At 43.4% G+C, this 9,880-nt stretch overlaps 1 pseudogene; it reads right to left on the minus strand.

Moving 5' to 3' along the window:
• Positions 1 to 8,948: 8,948 nt before the first annotated feature.
• On the minus strand, positions 8,949 to 9,443 carry LOC102860623 (annotated as a pseudogene).
• Positions 9,444 to 9,880: the final 437 nt, after the last annotated feature.

Raw genomic sequence — 9,880 nt, forward strand, 5'->3', positions numbered from 1 at the left:
GATGGCACAGGATAGACCTTGGTTCAGAGCTCTAGTTCATAGAGTTGCTGAGAGTTATACTCGACTTGCTGGCACGTAAGACCATCAGAACCTTGATGACTGGGTGAGGAGAAGTGGGTAAAGATACAGGTGGGAGGCCCACGACTTTTTTATTTAAATAAAATTTTTATTTTATACTGGTTTACTTACAAAGTTTGTATACATTATTTTTTCACACCAGATCTTCCACATTTCCTTTACCCACTCCTCCTCCCAACAATCAAATTGTAAAACTCTATGATTAACTAATCTCCCCACCCCATCCTCATCCCTCAACTTTCCTCCTCCCCTGCCCCCTCCCCAGGATCCTCGTACAGGGTCTACAACAATGGCCTTATAGAGTATTTGTCCTTATGGTACTGAGTTAGTTCACTTAGTATATTGCTCTCCAGTTCCTCTCAAGTTAGTGATTTTCAAAATTATTGCTCCTGCGTGCTGCATAGTATTCCATCATGTGAATGCACCGTAATTTCTCAATCCATTCAGGCTCTTTTCATGTTTTTGCAATGGTAAATAATGCTGCTGTAGACATTGGTATACAAGTCTCTGTGCCTCAGTTCTCATTCTCTCAGGGTATATTCCAAGCAGTGGACTAGCTGGATCATGTGGAATTTCTATGTTCAGCTTTCTGAGGAAATTGCCAAACTGCTTTCCAGAATGGTTGTACGATTTTACATTCCCACCATCAATGTATAAGAATTCCTATCTCTCCACATCCTCTCCAACATTTATTACTTGCTGTCCTGTTAAACTTTGCCAGTGTTACTGGAGTGAGATGGTATCTCATTGTAGTTTTTATTTGCATCTCTCACATGGCCAGCGATTTTGAGCATTATTTCGTGTGTTGGTTGAGGCTCATGATTTTGGTCTATATGTGACATCTGCTACTGATTTCACTCACCAGCTCTGATGGCTTAGTGGTAAGAAATTGTGCAGCCATTGCAAAGCTATGTGGTTTGAATTGATCAGCTGCTTCACAGGAGACTCTCCTCCCATGTGATTTACTGCCTCTGAAAACCTGCTGGAAGGTCAGCAGTGGGTCAATTCCATCGTGACGGTACCCAGCAAATTCTTTCTAGGGAACTCTTATGGTCTTAGGTAACTTGTTTGTTACTCTGCTAGCCCACGGGGGGGCCCTCACTGGTAATTTTAATTCACCAGCAACTCCATGAGACAAAGGTGCACAATCTTCTCCCACAACATTTACAGCCTTGGAAACTCACTGGAAGTTCAGTAATAAGTTGATTCTGACTCAACAGTCATAAGTCCTTTCTGTTTGTCTTCTGGCAAGACTAATCTAGTACTTTATCTTCCCCAGTGCTGAAGTGCAAAGATGTCAGTCTGGAGACTAAGGTGCGCCTGATACATGGCATGGTCTTTGCAATCATTTGCTATGCATCAGAGAGCTGGACAATGACTAGGGAGGATAGAAGGAGAATTGATGCCTTTGAGCTGTGGTGTTGGAGAAGAGTATTGAGTATACCGTGGACTGCCAAGAAAACAAACAGGTTTGTCCTGGAGAGGGGAGAGGGTGAAGCCAGGCGGCTCCTTGGAGGCAAGGATTCTAAAGCTTCGTCTGACATACTTTGGACATGTTCAAGGAGGTTCAGTCCTTGGAGAGGCATGCCATACTTGGGAGGGTGGAGGGACAGCACAGGAGAGGAAGACCCTCAATGAGATAGATTGATTGAGTGTCTGGGGTAATGGGGGCAGGTGTGTCAGAGATGGTGAGATGGCACAGGATAGAGCAGAGTTTAGGGCTGTTGTACATAGGGTTGCTATGAGTCGCAGGCCGTAGCAACAACAACAACAACAACATTACTGATTTAAATGTCTATGTTCAGTTTTTCCTCTTTATTGCTTCATAGTAGACCGTTAAGTTTTCTATTCCTATTTCCTTTTTTATTCTCTTTACAGTTCTTATTTATTCCACTTGTCTCCCTTTTAAAGTGATGCTTTATCTTGGTATCTTGGACTTCCTGTTCCAGGTTTATAGATGTCAACAGACTCTGAAATCAGACTTGGAGAGGAGTCTTTTATGCCCTATCATCATTTGGAGGTAATTTCTCCTTCTTTACGTCTTCAGGATGTTCTTCCATTTCCCTGATTCCGCACTGTCTTTATTGACTTCATAGAGCTGTTGTTTATCACTTACTTGTTCTTAAATAAGAACAAACCCATTTATACTCAGTATTCATCAATATAGTAGATTGATGGTTTTCCTTTAGCTCAATCCACAGAGTGCTGGTTTTGAGCCATTCTCCAGGTCCATGGTGGGAGAGAAGCTTGATATGTACAAATCGCTTCTGGCCCAATGCCCCATTCCCTAGCCAGCTTGCACGTGCAGCTTTGCTAAACTGAGAAAGAATCTGCTTTTTCCCGGCTTCCTGACTCTCTGATATTCTAGAGATGGAGTATGTGTGGGCTACAAACCTCCGGTTTTTTCCCCCTCTCATCACCCTTCCCTGTGGAGGCTGCACCCCTCAGATTGTGATGGAATCAGGACACTTCTCTTCTGCCTAATTTCTACCCAGCTGTTTACTGGAATTTCAGTACCCAGTAGATGTAGGAAAGAGGCACTGATAGAGGCGAGAGGGTGGTAGATAATTACTGATTAGCTGAGGCTCTGAGTTTCCTATATAAAAGGGCAAACTATGGGAATTGTGATGAAGGTCTGTCTGTGGGTGCCAGGGCCCTGATGCCTCTGCTGGCCAGACAGAGGTCACCCATGGCTATTAGCATCTTCATCTCCAGACAACAGCTGGGGAGTTGATGCGAATCATAACTCAACCAACTGGTTTATCACCTTGCCATCTTTGTTTGTGCAGCTTATTAGGTTTCCCCCCCTTCGATTAAATGCATAGTCATTTTAGTAAGAAATGCTGAAATGCTATGTATGATTGGCCAAAGGTCTTCCAAAGGAGAGGATATCAGCTTATTATTTTCTTGATTTTATTAAAATCCTTTTTATTATAGTATCAGGGAGCTCTAGGGGCCTAGTGGTAAGAAGCTACGCTGCAATCCTGAAAGCATGCCATTTGAATGCACCAGCTGCTCAGCAGCTCGGCCTCTGAAAATCTGTTGCAGTGGGTTGGGTCCAATCAAATATACTCAACAGCATGTGAGTATCACCTTTGGGCAAATTTGTTTACTGAAAGTTTACACTAATCTGAGTTAATGCAGTCTGGAGACTCTCTCAAACAACATCCCATCATCCTGTATGTTTTTAAGTCTTGCCTCTGGTAAGGGGCAAGTTTTGGTGGCCTACTGGCCAGAAGCTGTGCTGCAATCTCAAAGACATGTGGTTCAAAGCCACCGACTGGACTGTGAGAGAAGGATAGGCAATCTCCTCCTATTCAATTAACTGTCTCTGAAAACCTGCCGGAAGGTCAGCTATGAGTCGGTTCCAACTCAGTGGTACACAACAACAAGAAGGGGATTCTGCAAACCCAGCCTCAGCCTTTGCAATGGTGTGGTTCCCTTACCTATTTTCTGAGATATGGGCTGAGGGACATATTTGAACAATCGCCTGTATATCAGCCCATCTGGTGTTGTGGGCCACAGGAAGTTGTACTCTTAACTGGAAAGTGTGGCCTCTATGGTGATTTAAATCCACCAGTGGCTCCATGAGAGGAAGGTGGACAATTTGCACCTGTGCAATTTACAGTCTCTGAAAACCCCCTGGAGGGTCAGCTATGGCTCTGATTTGGTGACAGAATAATGATGTGATTTGTGTCCTAGTCCTAGGTCGTATTCTGGGATCATCCTGTCCTAATCAGCAAGGTTATTTGAAAAATGTTAATGTTTCCTTCATTCTTAATTGAGTCACTTTATGATGTTCTCTCTCACCCTGTCTCATTCCGTATCTCTTCCCGTGAGAACAGAATGGTCGCTCAGAGGTTGTGGTTCTGCTGGGACCACTTTTATTTTTAAAAAAATTATTATTATTACTACTACTACTACTACCACTATTATTCTAGTTTATTTACAAAATTCAAATACATTGTTTTTTCAGACCAGATTCTTCCAATTTCACCCCCATCAAATTGTACAACCCATGATTAATCCCCCAGCCCCGCCCCTGCACATCCTCATCCTTCTGCTTCCACTCCCCCTCCTTGGGTCCTCATACTCACTCGACAACAATGGTTTTATACAGTATTTGTCCTTGTGGGACTGAGTTAGTTCACGCAGCATAATACTCTCCAGTCCCTCCCAAGCTAGGTAATAATTTACCAAATCATGGCTCCTGTGTGATACGTAGTATTCCATTGTATGAATGTTACATAATTTCTCAATCGATGTAACTCAGAAATTCTAGTTTTGTGAGCTCATGCCCCATTCAAGCTTAACTTTAGAATAAAAGCCAGCATCACATTTTACAGACCACTTTTGGTGATAGGTGCCATTGAGTCAAGTACAACCTGTAGTGATCCTATGACCAACAGATCTGAATTTTGTCCTATCCTGTGCCATCCTCATACTTACTGACACATTAGAGCCCATTGCGGCAGTCACTGTGTCAATCCACCTAGTCTAGGGTTCTGCCAACCCTCTATTTTTCAAGCATCATGTCCCTCTCCAAGAAATAGCCCCTCCTAGCAATATGCTCAAAATATATGATAAAGGCTTATCATCTTTCCCCCCACAGAGCACTCTGGCTGTACTTTCTCCCAGACATATTAGTTTGTTCTTTTGCCAGTCCATGTCTTTTGCCAGTTCAGTGCTCTTCTCCAGCACCACAGCTCAAAGGTATCAGTTATTCTTCCGTCATCCTTATTCATTGTTCAGCTCTCAGATGCATTATCAAGTGATCCGAAAAAACATGGCCTGAATTATATGCACCTAGTCCTCAAACTGATATCATTACTTCTCAATAATTTGGAGAGGTCCCTGACTGTAGACTTTTTCAAAGCAATACATTTCCTGATTTCCTCACTGAAAATACTAAGGATGTTGGTTGTGAATCCAAGTAAAATTAAGTTATTGACAATTTCAATGTTTTCCCCATCTATTATGAAGTTGCATATTTGTCTTGTGGTGAGAATTTTTGTTTTATTGACATTGAGATGCAATCCATTTTGAAGGCTGTATTCTTTGATCTTGTGCAACAAGTGGTTCAAGTCCTCCTCACTTTCACTAAGCAAGGTTGTGTCATCTACATACACAAGTTATTGATGAGTCTTCCTCCGATCTTGAGGCCACATTCTTCTTCCTAAAGTCCAGCTTCTCAAATAATTTGCCCAGCATATAGTTATTGGTCCTGGCTGGCTCCTCCCAGGGTCTTGGGAAGTTCCCCTTGCCAGAGGGAGCATGGTGGTGTGAATACAGAATCGTGGCAAGCTTTTGGAGCCGACTGCTTTCCGGGCATGTTTGATGTGCAGGTTTGCTCTGTCCCGGGAGCGATGCTAGCCCCCCTGGGCTTAGGGTTTGAACCAGGAGGTGGCCGTAAGCCCAAAGGGCCCTCAGGCCTGTTGCCCTCGGCCAGGTTCAAATTGTTTTCCTGTCAAACATTCTTGTAGGTGGTAGAGCACTGCTCTGTGTGTTGCTATACAGAGGTAACTCGTGGTTGCTGTGATGCTGAAGACTGTGACAGGGATGTGCCAATCATGGTAATGGGCACCCATGGTGGACAGTGGTGGCTGGAGCTTCCTGACTAAATCAAGCCTGGAAGCAGGAGTGGCATCCACTTCCGAAATGGCTTGCCTCTAGAAACTCTATGTATGAACAGTGCTCAGGCTGTTCATTCATAGGGTCGCTATGAGTCATCTACGACTTGACGGCACCAAACAACAACAACAACATAGATTGAATAGGTCTGGAGAAAGAATACAGCCCTGACACACTCCTTTCTTAATTTTAAACCATGTAGTGTTCCCTTGCTCTGTTTGCACAACCTCCTTGTCTGGGTATAGACCATATGTCTCAGAAAAAGTGTAGCCAGAATGCTCCTTGGAAGCAAAAATGACAAAGCTTTGTCTTTCATACTTTGGCTGCTCTTTGGAAAGGATGGAGGGTCAGAGAAGGAGAGGAAGACCTCTAATGAGACGGATTGCCACAGTGACATCAGCAATGGCCCCTAGTGTGTCAGAGATGAGGAGGACAGCACAGGACAGGGCAGCGTTCAGGTCGGCTGTTCATGGGGTTGCCCTGAATCATACTAGATGGCAACTAACAACAACAGCCAAGTTTTAGTGCTTTGGTGCCATAGTCCAGCATGTTGCGTGGCTAACCCAAAAAGATAGTACACCTCTGTCACTACAAAACTACTGTATCCTTAGGAGACAAATGGACAGTTTCCTATGACTAAGATTTACAGCTTTCCAAGCCCCATGGCAGGGGGATGTCACTATTAGTGAAATGGACTCAAAGGTGATGGTTACCAATGTTTAAGTTTGAATCCAGTTTTGAACAAAATATTCATTCAATTCTGTTTGCACCAAGTGAAGAAGACTTGAAGCACTTAAGAAAAAAAAAATCAATGACTAGAGTCTTCAATATAGATTCCAGCTCAACATTAAGAAAATGAAAACTCTCACCACTGGACTGATAGGCAACATCATGATGGAAGGAGAAAAGTTTGAAGTTGTCAACAACTTCATTTTACTTGGATCCACAATTAATACTCATGGTGGCAGGAGCCAAGAAATCAAAATATATGTTGTGTTGAATAATAAAGGTTGAAAAGATGTGTTGTGTGAGGAATCTACTATCAAGGACTTCTTTAAAGGGCTAAAAAGCAAGGATATCAGTTTAAAGACTAATGCGGGCCTCATGACATGGTGTTTTTAAGTCCTTCTCAGGCATCTGAAAGTGGGACAATGAATCAAGAAGACTGAAGAAGAATTTATGCCATCAAATTGTGGTGTTTATGAAGAGTAATGACTATACCATGGACAGCCAAAAGAACAAAGAAGTCTGTCTGGGAGAAAGTGCAATCAGGATGCTTCTTGGAGGCAAGGATTTTTAATCTTCATCTCACACACTTTGGTCATGTTATTAAGAGGGACCAGTCCTTTGAAAAAAACATCGTGCTGGGAAAGGTAGAGAGTTAGGGAGACGAAAACCTTCAAGGGGATGCAGTGACATAGTGAGTGCAAAAGGGGCTTGAGTGTGGGAAGGTGTGGGAGAGGACAAGGCTCTACTCTGTTGTTTTTAGGGTCTCTGTGATTTGTGGGTGACTCTACAGCACCTAACAAAAATAACATTCATTCACTCAAAAACTTACTGGGGAAAGCCCATTTATAAGCCCAATAGTTACTACATGTGGAGTCATTCATGCTTCCAATTAAATATCTAGATGTGGTTTTTAGAGTCAACCTAACCCTATCTACATAGAGGGAGCTATATTGGCCTAGTGGACAGAAAGTTATGTAACCAAGCCCAAGATGGGTGATTTTAATCTGTGGCCCTCAGGCCTGGTTCAAATTGGTGTTTTGTGGGTTTTTTTTGTCCAACATTCTTCTAGGTGGTATAGCACTGGTCTGTGCATTGCTGTACAGAGGTAACTCGTGGTTGCTGTGATGCTAAACATTGTGACACTGATGTGCCAAATGTGAGAATGATTACCCATGGTGGACAGTGTTTGGTGGAGCTCCCCGATTAAAACAAGCTTGGAAGCAGGAGTGGCATCCACTTCTGAAATGGCTTGCCTCCGGAAACCCTATGAACAGTGCTCAGGTCTTTCGTTTGTAGGGTCGCTATGAGTCGTCTACAACTCAATGGCACCTAACAACAATAACAACAATCCTTTCTAGTTATACTTGAACCTAATTTCCTATTGCCTAGACCTTGGTAGAAACCAGATAATTGGGTCACAACCTCCTTGTAGAGGCTATATCTAAGTTACAAATTAAAAAAATTAAATAATTCAACCACCTCATTCAACCTTCCTTTTGCAAGACTACTTTACATCCTTAAACTTTTTTTTTTAAATTTTTTCTATTGCAAATTTAGACCTTATATCCTTAAAGGGCTTTCAAGGGCAGATCTTACTATTTAGTAGGGTAAAAGCTTTCCAAAAACATTAAGAGCTGAAAGGACAACAATACCTTGCAACTTTATGGCACTCAACTTTTTCCCCCAAGTGCTTTTTTTGCACATACATTATCTTATTCTGTCCGTTTAATGACTCTGAAGAGTAGGGAGGATGGATGCTATTATCTCCCTGGGGGGAACAAAAAAAAAAAGACAAAATCCTCAGTCATGATTTACTCCCGTTTAGAGTCAAGTCAGACCCGGATGAGGTGCTCTGTCTCTGAATCCTTAGCTGAACTTGTTCCCCTGTGGAATACCTTGGCCTTTTATCAAAGGTCACTCAGGGATAATAATAACCAACCTTTGTTGAGCATTTAATATATGTCAAACACTGAGCTCCCTAAGTGCCTTATATGCATTTTATCTTCAGCCCCCATGACAAAGGGGGTGGTTCTATTCTTATCCTTATTGTTCAGATGAGTAAAATGAGGCTCCAAGAGTGTAAGGGACTTGCCCAAGACCCCACAGTTCAAGTGGCGGAGGTAGGATTCAAAACTAAGTTTATTTATATGGCTTCCTGTTCTTAGATATGAACAAGGTGAATGAATGCCAACTGCCTTCACTGGGAAAGGGTGTGGTCTATCACTCTCCTAAATGTCCCGATGGCCAGTTAGAGATGGTTTCTGGTGGCCACTGTGGAATGAAACATCCAAGGCTTCAGCAGTGACTTTCCACGGATGATTATACCTGTGGTGGCGTCTTTTGTTGTTGTTGATGCAAAAAGCTTTATTGTTTAATTTGGTCCAAGGCTTGGGTGAGGGGCTTCTGGATGGATAAGATTCTACAGCAGGGTGGGAAAGAACAGCTTGCTGCTGAGGGCAGGGGGAAACAGTGGTCCCCCTTGCAGTTCCCCAAATACCCCTAGTCATGCTTCAAAGAGATGCTTCATGCTCAAAGAGATACTAGGCCAGCCCAGCCTTCCAGCCGCCAGGTCTTCTAATGTTGGTCAGATGGTCACCCGTCTTCTTCAGCATCTTCACTTCCTCATCTAGGAAGTGATTCTCCAGAAAGTCACAGAGATGGGAGTCAGTGTGAGCGGAACCCACAGTGTGCAGATCCAGTGGACCTGGTTTAGGTTCTTCTCCAAGGCCAGCACTGCTTGCATGGAGTCCAGGGTTTTACCCCACTCATCCCGGGATAGCTTCTGGATAATTTGGAAGATAACACGGCCGCTGCTCTGGTTTTGTACCTGCAAGAGCTGCTCAGCAGAAGAAGTGCCCCACGCCTTCCAAGGCCACATCATTGGGGTCAAAATAAAAACCCAGGGAGAGGTAGGTGTAAGAGGCCCTCATGTGCAGATTGACCAGGCGGTTGATGCCGGCTTCTGCTTCAGCAGAATAATTTTGATGGATCTGAGAGCTCACAGATGGTCAAGGTTTTGGGGCTAACAAAAACAAAACAAAACAAAAAAAAACCCCCACCAACCAAAAACAAAAAACTGGTGTTAGCTGCTCCCAGAAATAGGAGATGGCTAAGATGGTCCTGAGGTTACTCCTGGAGATGAAGTTGGAGGGTAGTTGGAGGCTGGAAGGGGGGAAGTCGCCGGGTCTGTTCCGTCTAAACACTGTTGAAGCAAGAGACAGATCCACAGGAACGCTGGGGAATTCTTGTGGTGGCATCTTAATCACACTCTCTCAGAGGTAAAATTTGGCTACAGTTTTAGTTTGTTAACTTGCCGTTGTTGTCTGTGTTTGAGCCAGACGCTGACTCATGCACAGTGAGACTAGACCTTGTCATGCTCTTTGTCGTCCTCTTGACCTGTTGTTGCAAATTGCACTGTTGTGATCAACACTGTTGTGTGCTG

This window comes from Elephantulus edwardii, unplaced genomic scaffold, assembly GCF_000299155.1.
Source record: "Elephantulus edwardii isolate Elephantulus edwardi_28Jun2011 unplaced genomic scaffold, EleEdw1.0 scaffold00321, whole genome shotgun sequence".
NCBI lineage: Eukaryota > Metazoa > Chordata > Mammalia > Macroscelidea > Macroscelididae > Elephantulus > Elephantulus edwardii.